At 37.9% G+C, this 12,132-nt stretch overlaps 1 protein-coding gene across 1 annotated transcript in view; it reads right to left on the reverse strand.

Moving 5' to 3' along the window:
* The window catches only part of lsamp (limbic system associated membrane protein), a 294,761-nt gene that overhangs the window by 230,539 nt on the left and 52,090 nt on the right, over positions 1 to 12,132 (reverse strand). The window lies entirely within an intron of this gene.

Here is a 12,132-nt window from a genome sequence, read left to right on the forward strand (position 1 = left end):
AGATAAGAAAATCTGTCCTTTCAACAAATTGTCATAGACTGCAAACACTAATGCAAACAAGAACTGTTGCATTTGTCAATTTTCAGCAATGCCACAAACCTTAAAATTTAAGTTTTATGGGCAAACACATTATTATTGTGCCCTGCATTACAGATGTTAATGTATACCCCAATTTCAGAAAATATCTAACACACTTAGATTTTCTGTCATACCTTCCTGCTGTATTCTTTGTTATTGACAGGTAGTGCAAGAATTCTTTCGATTTCAGCACCAGCTGGTGCGAGCAGTCAGTCAGTTGAGTGTGACGGCAGTTGGTTAAATTTTTCCTTTAAAACAATAAAGAGTTAGCTTTTGAATTGTTCAAGTATTGAAAAACAGAAATAGCTTGGAAGAGGAAGTAATGCAATATGCAAGTCATGCTTAGTACGAGTAAATGCCAGAGGAGGATATCAAATATGCCAACGCATACATGAGAAGAGCTCCACCAATCAATATTAGTTGATTTCAAGGTAACACTGTCTGAAAGCAAACACATAAAAGCTGCTATAAGAGTTAGTCTTTGTATAATTGGTGAAATAAATACAAAATCAGAAAATATGACTTTATTTTGTATGGTAATTAACTAGCTAACATCAGCTAGCTACATCCGAATGTTACCACACAGAACCAAAGGCTAACCAGTTTAAATTTTCTGCAAACCTTTTTCCTAATTGTATACTATAAGTAAAATTAACTGGTGCAAACTGTTTTTTTAATTCATGTAGTTATTCACATTGATATTTAATTTTGTGCTAATGTCTACTGGTCTTCCAGCTTTTAATACAAAAACAATTACTCAATCAATACTTAAGAAAAGTCCTCAGATAAGTGATTAATACCATAGACAGAGTCAACTGAGTATCTAAAGATTAACATCAAACCAAAGTGAAGTTACAGAGCACCCCAATTATACACAAAATGACAATACTTACTCATGTTGCCGAGCGTTAATAACTTTTTCTACAACTCTGCACAGTTTAGGAGTGAAGATGCCTCAGAGAAAATCCTGCAGGCCTGTGAGAATACTGCTGATACTGACCACCCACAGAGCAGTAATATGGCAGGATGTTTGAGCACATGAGCATAAACTAAATTAACAGTAACAGGAATCTTAAATCACTTCTGCCAGTAAAAATCCCTTGAGGGATGATGTTTGCCTGGCTGACAAGCAATGGGATTATCCTTCTATATTATATATGATGATATAAAACTTTGATGCCCTGGTTTTTTTTTTTTTCTCCCTCTTTTCTCTAGAGGATTATGTAGCATTCAAGCAAATGTGTCTCTGGCTTTGTAATGTTATTTTGTATAGAATCATCAAGAAGCCCTCGGCATGTAATTGATGAAAGCGTCTTGCAGGAGCCTATGCCGATACGTTGCTGACACCGACAACTGCAGCTGTCTTGAATTTCATTTGATGTGTTGATAGCTGATAGCTGTATTGGCATATTCTCCCTGCTGATTCAGTAGGGGATGTAAACCAAACAAAAGCAGCCCTGTATCTATAGATCGTGGCTTAAGCCATATACAGTATAAGTCATTCAAATGTGCAACACTGAGTAGAGAAAAGCTCCTTTCAGAGCTCTGTTACCAAAAGAGACAACAATATAGTACGCTGGTACTGGAAACAGAGACTGACAATGACAAAATGTGTCCATCCTATTTGCCAGTGAAAAAACAAAAGGTTAATTCACGATAAAACTAACTGAAAAACCTGGGTTTTGACCAATGCGGCCAATGTGATGCAGCCAACCTGGGTGCGGATTTACATTATCCCCTACAAAAGCTTTACATATCGTTTTTGCAAACTCATGACATTGTTTTGCTTAACTGAGTTATTCTGTCTTCATGAGGCTTAAAATAAATTTAAATTTAATTAGCAATTTACAAAAGATCAGCAAATTGTATCCATGAAGAGGTTAAAGATGACAGCAACGTTGAAAAACAGACATAGTAGTTTAAATCCTGACAAGAGAATATTGCTGAATGCTTTTAGATCATATCACAAGACAATAGCACCCAAATCCAAGCCAAAAGTCAGCTTCCAGCGCATGAGCCCACTACATCCCCATCCCAACTCGCATCATACAGTTTAAGCCTGAAGAAAGCCTTTCAGTTGTCTCTTGTTGTTATGAGTCAGTCCTTTCTAACTCCAACACAAGCATTCTTTGTGCCACTAAAGCCTCTTTGCTGTGCTCTCTTTCTCCGGCCCCTACACACACACTCACTCACTCACACACACACACACACACACACACACACACACACACACACACACACACACATTCTCTCTAACCCCCCTAGCGAATGAATCTCTGCTATTCCTTCCTAGATTTGCACAGGGAGGACATTCCATTCCTTGCATATTAATCACCTCATTCATCCACCAACAGAGCGTGCCCAGCTAAGCCAACCATTAGTCCCATTTTCCCCCTGCTCCTCTCCTCCCACTACCCCCAGAACAGAGAGAGACCCTTGCCAGAGTCAAGCAGCCTATAATAAAGCAGCCACTAATTATGGAGCAGAATCTCTATGCTGACGACAAACTCTGAAACACTTGTTCGTGCGGGTGCGTGGAATCGAAACAGTTATTTTACAGTGTTGACAAAGACTTTCATTCTTGTCATTTCAGCTGCACAACTGCTGCCTCTGAAGGAATACAGGAGGCTCTTCAATATGCAGAATGACCTGGCTGAAACTGAGGCCTTCATTCATGATTAATGCAAAAGAGGGAACTTGGCAAGTCGACTGTTGATTGTTTTTAGAAGCAGAGGAAGTTATTGTTCTTTTTCTTGGTTGGTGCCCACTTAATCCCCTCAGCTGCAAGCAGAGGCGAGAACAAAGAGCCAATGATACAGCTGCAATAAATGCGATTGGACATAGACCCAAATTGGTCCTTAGTGATGTGGCCTTTTATTTTGCAGCTGGGACAAGAGACTTTAATGGCTTGGTTGGAGGCCAGCTTGGCGCTAAGATGGTCAGACAGTGGGACAGCATGGCACCACTTAGCCTCTGTCAGTAATGCCCTGTACACCACTCTTACTCTTCTCCATCACAGTGGTCTGGCTCTATCAACCCTCACGCTGACTCTTTCAGTCTCCCACGCAAACTGCAAGCCCACATTAGAGTTGATGCCACGCCAAAAAGCCAGTCATGTGTAGAGGAGAGAGAGTAGGGCGAAAGGATAAATCGTAAATAAATAAATAAGTAGAGATTCACTTGATTGAGAGGAAGGACAGGGATGGCGCCATTAAAGAAGAGGTCGTGCAATTAAAAGTGGCAGAGACAAAGAAGACAGGCGACATGACTGAAAATGAATGTATGGCTCTAGTTGAGTTCAACAAGTCATACCTCTTTTTTTTTTAGCCATCAACAAAGGGGCCAACTCCCCCACACTTCTCTTTCACTCCTGTGGGGATGTGTGGGCAAATAATGAGAGCACATACTGTATCCAATTTTTGACTCACCACAACACTGCGGCATGACTTCTGAGCCAGTGAAGCATCCCCGTAAAATCTCCACACACAAAAACACTAAAACTTGTCCTTTTTTATGTTCGAGTCTTTCGGCTGTCTTATCTACACAAGCAGCTGGTCTATTGGAAACACATGCTGAACGCACGTCCTTGTTTTGCTGGTGCAGGACCACAAACAAGTCATTTTCACGTTATTCTGTGCAATAGATACTTTGACGTAAATGTCTTTTTTAATATTGGCCAGCAGAGAAAGACTCCGCTGGACTCACCATTGGGTATCATTAAGTTGAAGAGGCTCCTGTAAGTTTAAAAAAGGTCAAACTCTTTGACTCGAAAGGACAAACTCTTCTCTGCTGTGCTATATCTCAGGAGGGAGAAAAGGGAAAGTTCATAAAACCTTTCTCATTTAATACAGCAGCCCTTCGTAGGTCTCTCTATCATCTTGTCCCTCACTGTTACAATTTTAAGCTTTTTTGAAAGTTGAGATGAAATTCTGAGGACCTTTTTTGCACTTAATTCTTTTATTTTGATGCTTCAGGGTGATCTGTTCAATGTCCAAATAAGAAACAAAAATGTGAGCACTATTTCAGGCTTTGTGGTGTGAACAAATGTAAGGCTACCTTTCTGTCTCCACCTATGTCTTCTTTACATCTATACCTTCATATAAACAAGCCAAATTGCTTAATTGGGTGTGCAAAACATTCTCCAGCATTAAAAAGAAAACCAATATGAGAGGCTGAAAATAAGGATGAAAAAAAAGCAATAATGGTTACAATGGGGCCCCGTGATGGAATGGCAACCTGTCCAGGGTGTACCCCACTTTTCACCAAATGATTGCTGGGAAAGACTCCAGCCTTCCCAAAACCCTTAACTGGACTGAGCAGTTATGAAAATTAATCAGTGAACAAGAGAAATGTTGGTAATATTAAATGAAAAGTGAGCTAAAGAAGAGAATAAAACAAATCTTACTATAGCTTTAATGTATGTGTGGTGTCACGTAGGAAAGCTGACACTGCAGCCGGTTCTTCGTCTCTGGTCCTCAAGGGTCACTGTCATGCAGGTTTTAGATTTTTTAATATTTAAATTGATGCCTTTGCCAACACATCTGATCTATTTAGTTTGAATGAAGTACAGAAGTGAAGCATCTAAAACTTGCAGGACAACCCTGTGAAGCCCAGAGACACCGTACATCATTACGGTGTAAGAATGTAAAATAACACCAAAATCATGGTTCTGTTTTTCTTCAAGACAGTCAGGGAACATGTCCAAAATCAGTTTAAACTGTGTAACCTTACCGTAAATAAGAACATGTTTATTGACAATTAAAATGACACTTGTTACAGCGCAGCTCAAAGGCCGCAACAAAAAGGGAGGTGGGCACAAGGTGGTTTAGTACAAAAAAAAAAACCTTTAAATATTAGAGATATGCCCCCTATATTTCATTGAACAGCATCTACACATACATATAAAAAAGGAGAGAGGGATGTTTCAAGCGAAATTTTAAGAAAACCCACTTAAATTTGTAAAAATGTTAATTAAATTAAATGTATACTATGAATTAAATATAAATTTAATTCACACAAGGTTTTTCTTTTAAGGGTAAAACTTTATTTGCATGTATGCTGTAAAAAATAAAGTAACGTGACTGTGTGCAAGGCTATGACATGTTTGGTTTATAAAATACTTGTTTGAATAAGCAGGTAAAGTCTGCGTTCAATATAAACATTCTTCAGCTATTTTACATGTTTTATTTACTTTAAAGTATTTATAGTTGAAGACAAAGTTGTCAGAAAATATAAATACAAGAAGGTTCATTTTTACAGCTCTTTAAAACAGAAACTATTTAGATGCCATAGGCAAAAAAAAAAAGGCCTTCGTACTTTCCGTAGCAATTTCATGGTTTAAGCACAGTTCACATGCCACCATTCACATGTGAAGTGGACGGGGCTATGGGGAACGGATCTCCCAGTTGGACACAATACTGATAGACTGCTTTTCTCTTATGCTCTTACCTTTGACTAATAAGCACTAATAAACAATAACGTTTATTAGCAATAACATCCACGAGCCATAATTGTCCACAAGCTGCAACGCCCACCAGCCATGACAACCACCAATCAAGACGTTTACACACCATAATGTCAACCAGCCATGACATCCACTAGCCATAACGTCCACTAGCCTTGACGTCCATTAGCCTTAACGTCCACTAGCCTTAAGATCCACCAGCTACAACGTCGACCAGCTACAACGTCCACCAGCCCATAACGTCCACTAGCCATAACGTCCACTAGCCTTGACGTCCATTAGCCTTAACGTCCACTAGCCTTAAGATCCACCAGCTACAACGTCGACCAGCTACAACGTCCACCAGCCCATAACGTCCACTAGCCTTAACGTCCATTAGCCCTAACGTCCACTAGCCTTAAGATCCACGAACTACAACGTCCACCAGCCCATAACGTCCACTAGCCTTAACGTCCATTAGCCTTAACGTCCATTAGCCTTAACGTCCACAAGCCTTAAGATCCACCAGCTACAACATCGACCAGCTACAACGTCCACCAGCCCATAATGTCCACTAGCCTTAACGTCCATTAGCCCTAACGTCCACTAGCCTTAAGATCCACGAACTACAACGTCCACCAGCCCATAACGTCCACTAGCCTTAACGTCCATTAGCCTTAACGTCCACTAGCCTTAAGATCCACCAGCTACAACGTCGACCAGCTACAACGTTCACTAGTTATGACATCCATAACTTATAACATCCACCAGCCACAAAGTTAATTTCTTCTGCATGAAGTGAAATGTTTTCAAGAAACTCAACCAAGTTCAGCCAACTTGACTCAACTTATGTTGTAGGCTAGTTGTAATGGCGTCTCCACACACTCTAAGATGACATCAAGTGAATTTCTGCCATCAAATTCTTTCTGCCGTGGTTTATCAGTGCTTTGCAGACTTTTGTCCAATGTGCCCTTATTCCTTCACAATCTAATTGAATCCATAGTTTAGATAATTTACTTTTGAAGCGTACAACAGAGGTGGAACTGAGTAATGCCATGGGAGCTTCTATATGGACGGTGTATAAATTAGACTATATTGCAGGTATCTTGAGGTTTCTAGTGGAATTTGCAGTAAAACTTTAGTCAACAGACTTTAATCTGTGGAATTGGGCCATTGACCAGGTTATGGCACATTTTATTAGACCCAGGGAACCATGTACTGATGTAATCACATCTTAAATAATAAAATCAGTTCCAATTTATGTCATTTATATCAGTTAATCCTTACACCCCCATAGTAAGAATAGAGGAACCCAGAGGAAATTTTACTGTTCAGTTTTCTCTTGCAAAGCTCAAAATGAGATTCTCACCACAATCCAATATTATTTTCAATACTTTCTCATATACTGCTCATATATTTCTCCTAAAACTCATTTAGAGAGATAGGGTGAGACATAACATTGGCAATAGGAGTCATATTTGAGTCAAAAAGGAGACACCCTGCAAACCATGACTTCAGCTTTTAATGTTCCGTTTTACATCCACTGGAGGATAAGATGAGCAATAATAGAGCCACAAAGGAAAATTATTTACACCTGTTTATGTGTGTGTGTGTGTGTGTGTGTGTGTGTGTGTGTGAGTGTGTGTATTTGTATGTAAATGACCAAGTACAAGACAAACAGTTGCAAATATTACATTTAATTAAAATGTCCACCTTTTCTTTTGAATGCAGTTCTTCATAAAAAAAAAAAAGAAAGAAAATGGGATGAGCTCTTAAAAAAAAAGATTTCAATTCCAAAAAATATTTATTTTACTATACACATTGCTGCTTCCAGCAAGAAAAAAGAAATTAAAACAAAAACTAGAAATATTGCTTTCACAGGGTTTCATTATTCAGAAACATCTTAGATTAAAATTATACTGTTATTGTGTCACATGCTGAGAGATGCTATGGCAAGAAATTAAGTAATACTTTCTTTTTGGGACATGGAACATGGAGACCAATACTTCTGGATTAATAGCTGACCCCTGTTTTGACATATGGAAAACTATTAGCTAAATAAGTACTAGCTAAATAGACCCAAACAAGCAGACATAGTTATATGTTCAGATAATTATGTCATATATGTTATGTAACAAGTGACCAGTTGAAACTTTCAACTAAACCTTCTCTTACAGACATATTTATTGTTCAGGTTCTCAGAATGTTTTCGTAAACATTTTGTTGTTGCACAGCTGTACAACAATGCAAAGCAATCAGCAACTCACAATCATCATGAGTCTATTCATCCAGTATGCAACACTGTAGAATGAGGTTGTCAAGATTAAATGTCAAACTTGATAACAGTGCTAAGTATCGCACTCAATACTCAATACTATATGTGATACTACACAGTAAATAAATGAAAAATAAAAAAAAGTATGAACACCACAAAAACATCACAACTTATAGGATGAAAAATATAAATAAATATAAGAAAATACAATAACAGTGTGAAATTAACACATTATTTTAAAGCTCTATTAACTTGTACAGCTATGTTCTTTACAAACTGTAGAGTAAAAAGTACAAAACTAAAAGAAACTTCAACCTTTATTAACAAGTACACCAAGTATACATAGTGTTCAAAATGGTTGGATGTAGCCATTCTAAAATCGGCATTTAAGTATTAATACCCGTGTTAATTAATATCTAATGAGATACTACATTTTAGTATCAATTAGTATCTGAGCGTCAATCATTTGACAACACTATTATAGAATTTAATGAGTCTTCACCATCGTATAATTTGTGAGCACAAAAGAAAAACAAAAACACAAATTCCAAATCCATTTCCTTCACATAGTTAAAATTGTTTGTGCTTTGTTGTCTGTTAAGAAACCCAAAATTAAGAAACTGTATCATAATTTTTGTGCAGTTTATTTCCGAAGAAGAATAAATTTCACAAAGTTGAATATGTTAGCGTTTAAGAGAACTACAAGAAAAGATTACTTTTACTGCAGCTTCCAAAATTTAAAGTATCTTGTCTATTTTTTTTTTTTTTTACAGTTAACTGTATGTCTTTAATGTTTTTGAAGATAACTCATTAGAAGACATTAAAGTGATTTGAGAACAAAATCCATCAATTAATTAAGAAGATAAATGATAAATTGGTGAACAAAAAAATAAATAAATAAATAAAATGTTATATTAATTAAATACTGAGTTCTCACAATTACATGTATTGCTAAATAAAATGCAGTTCATGAAGGGCTCAAAAGTTTTGGACTCAATGCATTTCAAACCAAAGTTTGTCTGAGTTGTAATTTTCTATTCTATTCTTTAGTTTGACTTAAGCATGAGTATAAAATGCCAGGTTTTATATTTTATTTACAGTAGATTCAATTATATAAATAATGTTTTAATTCCCATTGAATATTTACAATACAGTCCCAAATAATACACATATTATTAACAAACCCGCTCCAGCTCAGGCTCAGTTCAAAAGCGTCAAAATTCTCAGACAGTGGGATAATTCTAAAGTTAAAAAGACAATCAATTCTTGTGCATAAAACCTTTTGCAGTGCTAGCTGTTCACACAATGTACTCACTAGAAAGTATTATTTTCATTTTGTGCTGAAACAGTTCTTTGCTGCACAGCATTTAAGTAATAATTACCTATTTTTATTTTACAATGAGAATCCTTTGAAATAAATATTTATTGAAAAACAGAATTAAATTAGGAAAAGCAAAAAAAAGAAAAAATAAATAAAAGAACTACAACAACAACAAAAAAAAACAACAAAAAAAACGGATTATTTGTAATGAACTTATTTGCTCTGCCTGAGAGTCATGATTCATGTCTAACAGAGTGGAAAGAAGACATGTCTGAGGTTACAAGTTGAACTGTTTGATTGATTGTTTCTATGTACGACACCACAAAGTAAAAGCTAAGAAAATCCAGAAATTATTTAAGAGCGTGATGAGATCTCTTTTGAAACTTGTAACAAGACTTTTTTTTTTTTTTTTTTTTTCAGCCTTTCAGCATATTTCACTTTTGGGGACACAAATGAGCCAGTGACTCATTTTGATTTCACACAAGTCTCACTTTTGTCTAGGAGAAATAAATGAAACATTTTTGAGATATTTTTCCTGTTTTTCTTTTTTTTCCCCCACCAGAGACCTTCATCTCATCATCCTACCAATCTTGTATTGAGCTTTGCTCATTAAACCACAGTTCCTGCTTAACTAATGGCATATTCTGTATTTCTTACTGAATATAACGGCAGCACTGAGGTGATGAAATTATTGTTAAATAGGTCATCCTATGAACTGACCCACTACAATAGCCAACCACATGCTCCAACAAGCCAGCCTTTTATCTACGTCAGCTAATGATAGGACTGCCTAATCAATAACAGCCTCATTGATGTCACTGGACTTGGCGCACACATAAATAAACTCTGAACATCTCTCTTATCTTGTCTTCCACATCCTCAGTGTGTCCTAATTCAGAAGTCCTCTCTGTGTGTAGATCATTAATCTGACAGCTTCTCATCTCAGTCGCGGGGTATTAATTCCACCATTCTTTGGCAAAATATAAAAGTGGGAAGTCGAATCTGAAACATTTTACGCATATAATTGAGATGGGAGGGACACTGAAAGCAAGACAGATCATTTACTTAAAACACTTTAAACTAGCTCCCCATTAACTTGCAGTAAACACTCTCAGATGAAGTCATTTTCAAGTGTTTTTTGCTTCTCTTGGACCTGTTAGAGGGTGGAGAGAAACGGCAAATATTGCAGCTGCCCAAATCAAAACGCAAGTCCAAAAATCTGTTGCTTAAATTCCGTCTGAATTAAGTATCACCTCGCCTACATTAGTCATCATAGTCCTTCAGTTTTCACGCATGTGTTCAGTTTAATTACACCCAATCCATGTGGAAAGGAAATAATAAACAGGTACAGCGACTGCGTTACTTATTCAAGCCTCTCTAAGACAGCATGCTTAACAGGGTTAGTAATTAATTGGAGCCTAGAGGTTGGAAGGCCTGGGCCCGTTGCCTGAGGTCAATACGCTGGGAAGGGCCACGCCTGTCCTGTAATAAGCTGACATAGTTACGGCTGTAATTGGCTGGCGCAGTCAAGCGACAAGGGCAGGCCGGATGGAAGCGCTGACCGTGGAAAATTAGAGAGGATGGTTTAAGATTGATCACTGAAAACCTCTCCACCGGGCTCCTCCGCTCATAATAACCCACAAGGATTAGGCTACGGCAGGCGGACTAATCGGAGGGAAAGGAGTGTAATTGCAGAGGCCATATCTCTCATAGTGTTAGCTTTTTTAAGCCTAGTCATCCTTTTGTGAAAAATGATGCCTTGTGGGGGAAAAAAAAAAAAAAAAATGAAAGAAAGGCAGTGAATAAAGAACAAAGAAAAGTTCATCTTGCATAACTGCTAATTTATCCCCTGGGCCAATATTCTCTTTGATGCTTACATGCTAACTGAATGTCTCTCTGCAGATTGTCCTAGATAGGAAAGCGCTCTGTGGATAATATATACCCTTAAAAACATAAGGCTCAGTAAGAGTAGAGGTAGTCAGGTGTCATATTGACAGCAGTGATCGGAGAGGTGCTGAATAGCTTAGCTGGTGCCCCCCACTGGATTCTGCCAGGATGACAGTTTTGACAGCCATGCCTGTTTGCCGTTAAGCCTAATTGGCGGAGTGATTTCCATATAAACAAGCACCAAATTGTTACAAATGACGTCCTAAGTGGGAGCACATAATGTAGGGTTGTGGACTGCGCAAAAAAACAAAAAAAAACAAATCGGAAGCCAGAACGAGCTGCTAAATGTAGATTGCTCTCAGTGGACTGGATGCTAAGAGGGTGAAGGAATGGTCCAATTAGGCAGAATAGTGTGATGGCGAAAGAGCGGGTTGAGGGAGTTGGCGGAAAGCATGGCTGTGGCTACAAACTGACTTCAGCACACCTCTGTGCCCCGTGTTTCTTTTCTTCCCGATCCAAGAGAGCATCAGTTTCAACATGCACGAATACATGCATGTTAAAACTGATGCTCTCTTCTTCCGCTGTTATGAAAAATTGCTCACCTCAACAGATGTGAAAACCCCATCTTTCATTTGCATACACACTCCCTTCCCACTACGATCAAGTGCACAGCTTCTAAATACAAGTAATTGGCCATCCTGTCAGTTTCACAGATTAAAATGATGCACATTGTGTGCAACAGTTTAAAATCCTGCTCTCCTGCATTGCCCACTTCACATACTGTAAGCACCTGCAGTCATATATCATCATCTGGATGGATGACATTCATGTCAGGGCCCTGGTTGCTATGCAAAATTTATGATTTGAACATAAATATGAGGACTCTATGTCGTGGACGTACTCTGGGTTGGCATTTTTAGCAGGACATTAACATAAACCCTATTGGAAATGGAGGATGAGTGTATATAACTTGACACATAGATGGATCCTTTGTGAATTCAGCTCTCAGCTGAGCAACATATATTTTCAAGGTTATGAAAAAAATAATGAAAAATAAATTAATAAAAACATGGACTATCTCTGGCTGACATCCTGACACGCTGCTGCATTGGTTAACAGTAAGATGCA

Source organism: Telmatherina bonti (genome assembly GCF_933228915.1).
Source record: "Telmatherina bonti genome assembly, chromosome: 9".
Taxonomy (NCBI): Eukaryota; Metazoa; Chordata; class Actinopteri; order Atheriniformes; family Telmatherinidae; genus Telmatherina; species Telmatherina bonti.